The 5854-nt window shown below is 38.0% G+C and overlaps 1 pseudogene; it reads right to left on the bottom strand.

Annotated features, from left to right (window-relative positions):
* Nucleotides 1-2164: 2164 nt before the first annotated feature.
* LOC100591087 lies at nt 2165-2670 on the bottom strand (annotated as a pseudogene).
* Nucleotides 2671-5854: the final 3184 nt, after the last annotated feature.

The following is a 5854-nucleotide window of genomic DNA, read 5'->3' as shown; positions in this document are numbered from 1 at the left end:
TGATATCAGTGTTACTCTTTTTTAAAAAATCTGTTTGACGTATTTCAAGAGAGCATTAAATTTTTTACATTGTTGGGATTTTTCTCTCTATAATTATGACAATTTGCTTTCTAACTTTTAGGGCAATTTTATTAGATTCATATAAGTTAAAGATTATTATAGTTTCCTAGTAAATTGTTCCTTTTTTTAAGCAATGAATCCTGTAATCCCCAATAATAATTTCTGCCTGGAAGTTGTCTTTCTAATACATTATTATGCCAGCTTTATTTGTGTTATTTTCTCTGTTTTTAATATTTATTTTCAAACTTTTATGTTTTTATGCTTCGCTTGTGTCTCCTTAAATTTTTAATTTTTTGTTCACTCTTAGAAAAAATCTGTCTCTTAAGAGGTGAGTTTAATCCATTCACATTTATTTATTTATTTATTTTTAAGGGGACATTTTAGTACCCAAAAGTTATCAAGCATAGCTCTACATTCAAGTTGGGTATGATTTTATTTTCCCAGTAATTTCCTAAATATAGCATAATATTGTCTATACCAAAAAAAGAGAGCTTTTCCCCCAAGCAAAATCTTAACATTTTGCTTTTATGATAAGCAAAAGTCTGTGTCATCTTGCTTTTTTTTTTTTTTTTTTTTTGAGACGGAGTCTGCCATTGTCGCCCAGGCTGGAGTGCAGTGGCGTGATCTCAGCTCACTGCAACCTCGGCCTCCCCTGTTCAAGTGATTCTCCTGCCTCAGCCTCTCGAGTAGCTGGGATTAAGGCACGTGCCACCACATCCAGCTAATTTTTGTATTTTTAGTAGAGAAGGGGTTTCACCATGTTGGCCACGCTGGTCTTAAATTCCTGACCTCAAGCGATCCGCCTGCCTCAGCCTCCCAAAGTGCTGGTACTACAGGCATGAGCCACTGCACCCAGCCTTACATATTTCTTATGTTGATTTTACATACGGTTTCCATTTTCAGGTTCCCAAAGGGACTTACTCATTTTATCTGCAACGCTTAGGTGTCTGAATGTAACATGCACTAGAACGAAAAATTAATTCTATCACCTTGGAAAGAATGGGGATGGAGGAAAATGTTGACATTGGCTATACCCTCACCTAGTGTTCTGATGTTTCCTGAAAGAGCACTGTGATTTGCCCACTGTTGTATCCTTGCAACTTGGCACCTGCTGGCAGGTTAAAAACGATCTACTTTCTGTAGAAGGACAAGCCTATGCTTTACATGTAAGTTATGATTCCTACTATTTTATCACATCTTCAATATACATATCTCTTGAATATCAGCAGTTTATTCAGACATTTTTGTGATTTAGCATGGCTCTGGCAAACCCCCAGCTCAACAAACTACTCCAGGAGTCTAGCTAAGGATACTCTTTACTCAAGCAGCCATGCTTTTCATTTAGGCATATTTTCGGTAAGCAAGAGCAGATTAATACAGCTGATAGTTTTAAGCACCTTCAACTCACCTGATAGGCAAGATACCAATGGCTACAAGGCAAACCCAATATAAACTAAATTTGTCTATCATGGGAAAAAGTAATTTAACTAGAAAATAGTCTAAAAAGCACATCCTTTATTTTTTTTTTTTTTCATTTTTGAGACAGGGTCTCGATGTCACCCAGGCTGGAGTGCAGTGGTGCAATCTTGACTCACTGTAGCCTCGACCTCCTGGGCTCATGTGATCCTCCCACCTCCACCTCCTAAATAGCTGAAGCTACAGGTGCATGCCACCATGGACCTGCAGTTCATTTTTATATTTTTTGTATTTTTTGTAGAAACAAGGTTTGTATTTTTTGTAGAGACAGGGTTTTGCCATGTTGCCCAGGCTGGTCTTGAACTCCTGAGGTCAGGCGATCTGCCTGCCTAGGCCTCCCAAATGTTGGGAGTACAGGCATTTGTCACCGAGCCAGGCAAATCCATGTAACATCCTAGTACTTACAGCCATGTAACCAAAAAGTTAAGACAGAGAAGTTTTTGTATTGTGCCCGACACACCCCAGCTAAGCAAATAGACTTTTTAATAAAATACCTACCTCTTACATTCTTAACTTTATTAGTTCACCTACGACCATGTAAGGCCCAACATGCCTACTATGAGAATAAAATCTCCAGCAAAACCTCGAGTTATAGTCCAATCTTTACTTTAAAATCTGATCTGTCGGCTTAGCGTTTTCCACCAACTTGGGGAGCTGAAACTTCCACAGGCTTCGCAATTGTCTGCCTAGGTGCTGCCTTTGGCAAAAACGCAATTACTTTTGCACCAACCTAATAGGTGTCTTAGCAGCAGCCATTGCAGTCTTTTTAGCTGCTTGCTTAGCCTTTTTTGCTTCTTTATGAGCCCTGATAGCTTGTTCTCACTGAGCCTTTCTAATGTCAAGTTTCTCATTCCTCTTGGCCATTATGTCAGCGAGAGATTGCACCAGCAAGGGCCCTCCGCAATTTGCTCAGCAGGTTCTTTTCTGTTGAATTTCTTCCAATTGTCCTTTTTTGTGCTTCCTTCTGTAGAGGACAGTTCAGTTTACCTGCCAAGGATTCCTCTTGGAAAGGAATGCCAACTCGCATTTTGCATTAAGACACTGGAAAACCTTCCCGTCATTGGTCCTGGCATAGCGCCTCCTGTGTCCAGGGTAGATCTTGTACGCTCTGAAACTGCAAACCTCGACATTCATGGCAGCAGCTCCAAGGGAGGAGAAAAGATGGCAAAGAGAACTCCATTTATTCTTATATCTGATATACTGGATCTTATTTTCTCCTGCTTATTTTGTGTTTTCCATTTACCAAACGCTCTTCATTTTCTTCTTTGCTGCCTACTCTTGAATTGATTGAGTCTATATTCCCCCTCTCCTTATATGAAAGTTACATGCTCTATTTTATTTCACCCTTTTCCCTTAAACACGTGAGTGTGCATTATTAAAGGGCTAGAGGTAAGTGATACTTTAGTGACACATCTGTATGGCTCTCAATTAAAGTGCTTCTGTTTGACAATCCCTACTATCTGTTCCTGGATTTAAATACTTTATATAATGAATAATGGAAGTGCACCATTAAAAAAGCTATACTGTGCTTTGTTTGTTAATTTCCAAGTTAATCCAATAGTTTAATTTTTTTGGTATCATCATAATCAATATGAAAGCCTAAAAAATCTAGCTATAAGGTCTTTTCTAGAGAGATTTCAACACTACTCTTAGATTGTTTATTGTTTTAGATGAAATATAATATATTTTTAGAGAGCTCAACAATAGTATGTTTTACTATTTGTGGTTCATTGCAAACTGGCCACCTGCCATAGCCCCTCCCTGTCCACACCCTGTGTAAGACGACTTTATCACTCCTCCCGTTAACAAGTGAAGTGCATTAGCCCTCCCCGTGAATCTGCATTGTCTTTAGTCAACAGCATGCAGTGGAAGGGATAGCATGATAGTTTTAAACCTGGGCTTCACAAGGTCTTTCATGTTTCAGCTCTTGGACCTCGGCCCAAGTCCCACGTATACAAATCAGAGCCAAACTACTGGAGTTCATTCAAATCACTAGGAGCTGAAATGAGTTGTCACCTTGCCTAAGTCTGTCCTAGACCCTCCAGCCCCCAGCCAACCTGTGAACTGACCACAGATACATGAGGGAGCCCAGGCAAGAAAAGAAGAGCCACCCAGCTGAGCCCAGTCCAAATTACAAAACCAGAGACACTCTCGTGCTAAACAATGAGTAGTTGTTTTTTTTAGCCACTAAGTTTCGGGGCAGTGTATCACAGAGAAATAACTAGTGATTCCATGTTGGTGTATATTTGTAGGCACAATTTTACCAAGGAATATGTAATGCTAATTTGATTTCCAAACATTTAAATTTCTCCGTTTCTGTGATTCCTATTTTGTCCTGGACAGGGAAACCGATTTCTGTGTTGGACATGCAGAGGCGCATTCACAGAACTTATTTTTCTCTGTTGGGCAGATTTTATCAGCATTATAAAATTATAGTGACTTAGGAAATAAAGAATATAAACCATCTCTGTTATCAGCAGCTTTCAAATCGATCTCCCATAGGACATTTGAAGTTTATGTATGTTTGGAAGACAAATATAGACATTACTTCAACAAAACTAAAATGATTCTTTCTGATAACTCATTGCTTTAAGATCTGTTCAGAATGTCAGCTTTTATTTAACATGTAAGCATATAAAACTAACTAAAACAGAGTAGGCTTAAATCCATGATTAACACTAATCATGATAGATGCAAATTAAAACCACAACGAGACACCATCTTACACCAGTTAGAGTGGCTATGATTAAAAAGTCAAAAAATAGTAGATGCTGGTGAGGATGCAGAGAAAAAGGAAGGCTTATACACTGCTGGTGAGAATGTAAATTAGTTCAACCTCTATGGAAAACAGAATAGAGATTTCTAAAATAGAACTACCATTCCATCCAGCAATCCCACTACCAAGTATCCAATCCACTCAAAGGAAAAGAAATCATTACATCAAAAGATACCTGTACTCCCATATTTATTGAAGCATTATTCACAGTCACAAAGATATGGAATCAACCTAAGTGTCCATCAGACTGGATAAAAGAAATGTTTTCTATATATATACACATACGATGAAATACTATTCAGTCATAAAAAAGAATGAAATCATGTCTTTTGCAGCAACATAGATGGAACTGGAGCCTATTAAGTGAAATTATTCAGAATCAGAAAGTCAAATACTGCATGTTCTCATGTAGAACTGGGAGCTAAATAATGTGGACACATGGGCACAGAGAATGGACACTGGAAACTAGAAAAGGTGGGGGTGGGAGTGTATATTGTACAGTATTCGGGTACATTAACCCTAGCTCCTCACCTAGTTCCAGAAATTACTTACTGCATTCAATGTGCACTATTCTGCTGATGTCTACACTAAAAGCCCAGACTTCACCATTACACAATATATCCATGTAAAAAATCTGGCCAGGCGCGGTGGCTCACACCTGTAATACCAGCACTTTGGGTGGCCAAGGCGGGTGAATCACCTGAGGTTAGGACTTCAAGACCAGCCTGGCCAACATGGAGAAACTCCATCTCTACTAAAAATGCAAAAATTAGCTGGGCGTGGTGGCACATGCGTGTAATCCCAGTTACTCAGGAGGCTGAGGCAGGAGAATCGCTTGAATCCAGGAGGCAGAGGTTGCAGTGAGCCGAGAGCCCACTACTGCTCTCCAGCCTGGGTGATAGAGCAAGACTCTGTCTCAAAAAAAAAAAAAAAAAAAAAAAAAAAAGAATCTGCATTTGCACACATTAAATCCACAAAGAAATATTTTAAATTCATAACTAAGTAATGTGTAACTTAATTCTGCTGTTTAATTTAATATTGCAATTAATATTTTAAATATTGAATACTTAATATTTAATTTGTAACATTACTTCATACTTAATAAATATTTAACACTTAATTTAAAAATTAATACCTAATAAAATCTTAACAACAAGAGTTGGGATGTTTATTAACTCCAATTCTTTTGTTTTGTCAAAGTGTGACTGTTGTAATAATAATTTGGAGTTATAGTGAAATGTATTACACTGTACTTTGGGAAGAACTTACATTCCCATCATAAGCTGAGTTCAATCAAGTGTATTCCACGTCATGAGGGTAGGTCAAGGGAAAAATAAGTTGACATCAGATGCCTCAAATCTATTTTAATGAGCGGTGTAAGAATATATTTGCTGTATTCCTGCAGAACGTTCAAAGTAGCTTACTTTTTTCTTATAAACTTTTAAACAGTTTTATTAGCATTGTTTGAAAAACTCATCTGCTTGTTTTTCCCACCATCTTTTTTTCTTTTTGAGACAGAGTCTCACTCTGCCACCAAGGCTG

This window comes from Nomascus leucogenys, chromosome X (assembly GCF_006542625.1).
Source record: "Nomascus leucogenys isolate Asia chromosome X, Asia_NLE_v1, whole genome shotgun sequence".
NCBI classification, from domain to species: domain Eukaryota; kingdom Metazoa; phylum Chordata; class Mammalia; order Primates; family Hylobatidae; genus Nomascus; species Nomascus leucogenys.
This window is presented reverse-complemented; position numbering and strand designations above follow the sequence as displayed.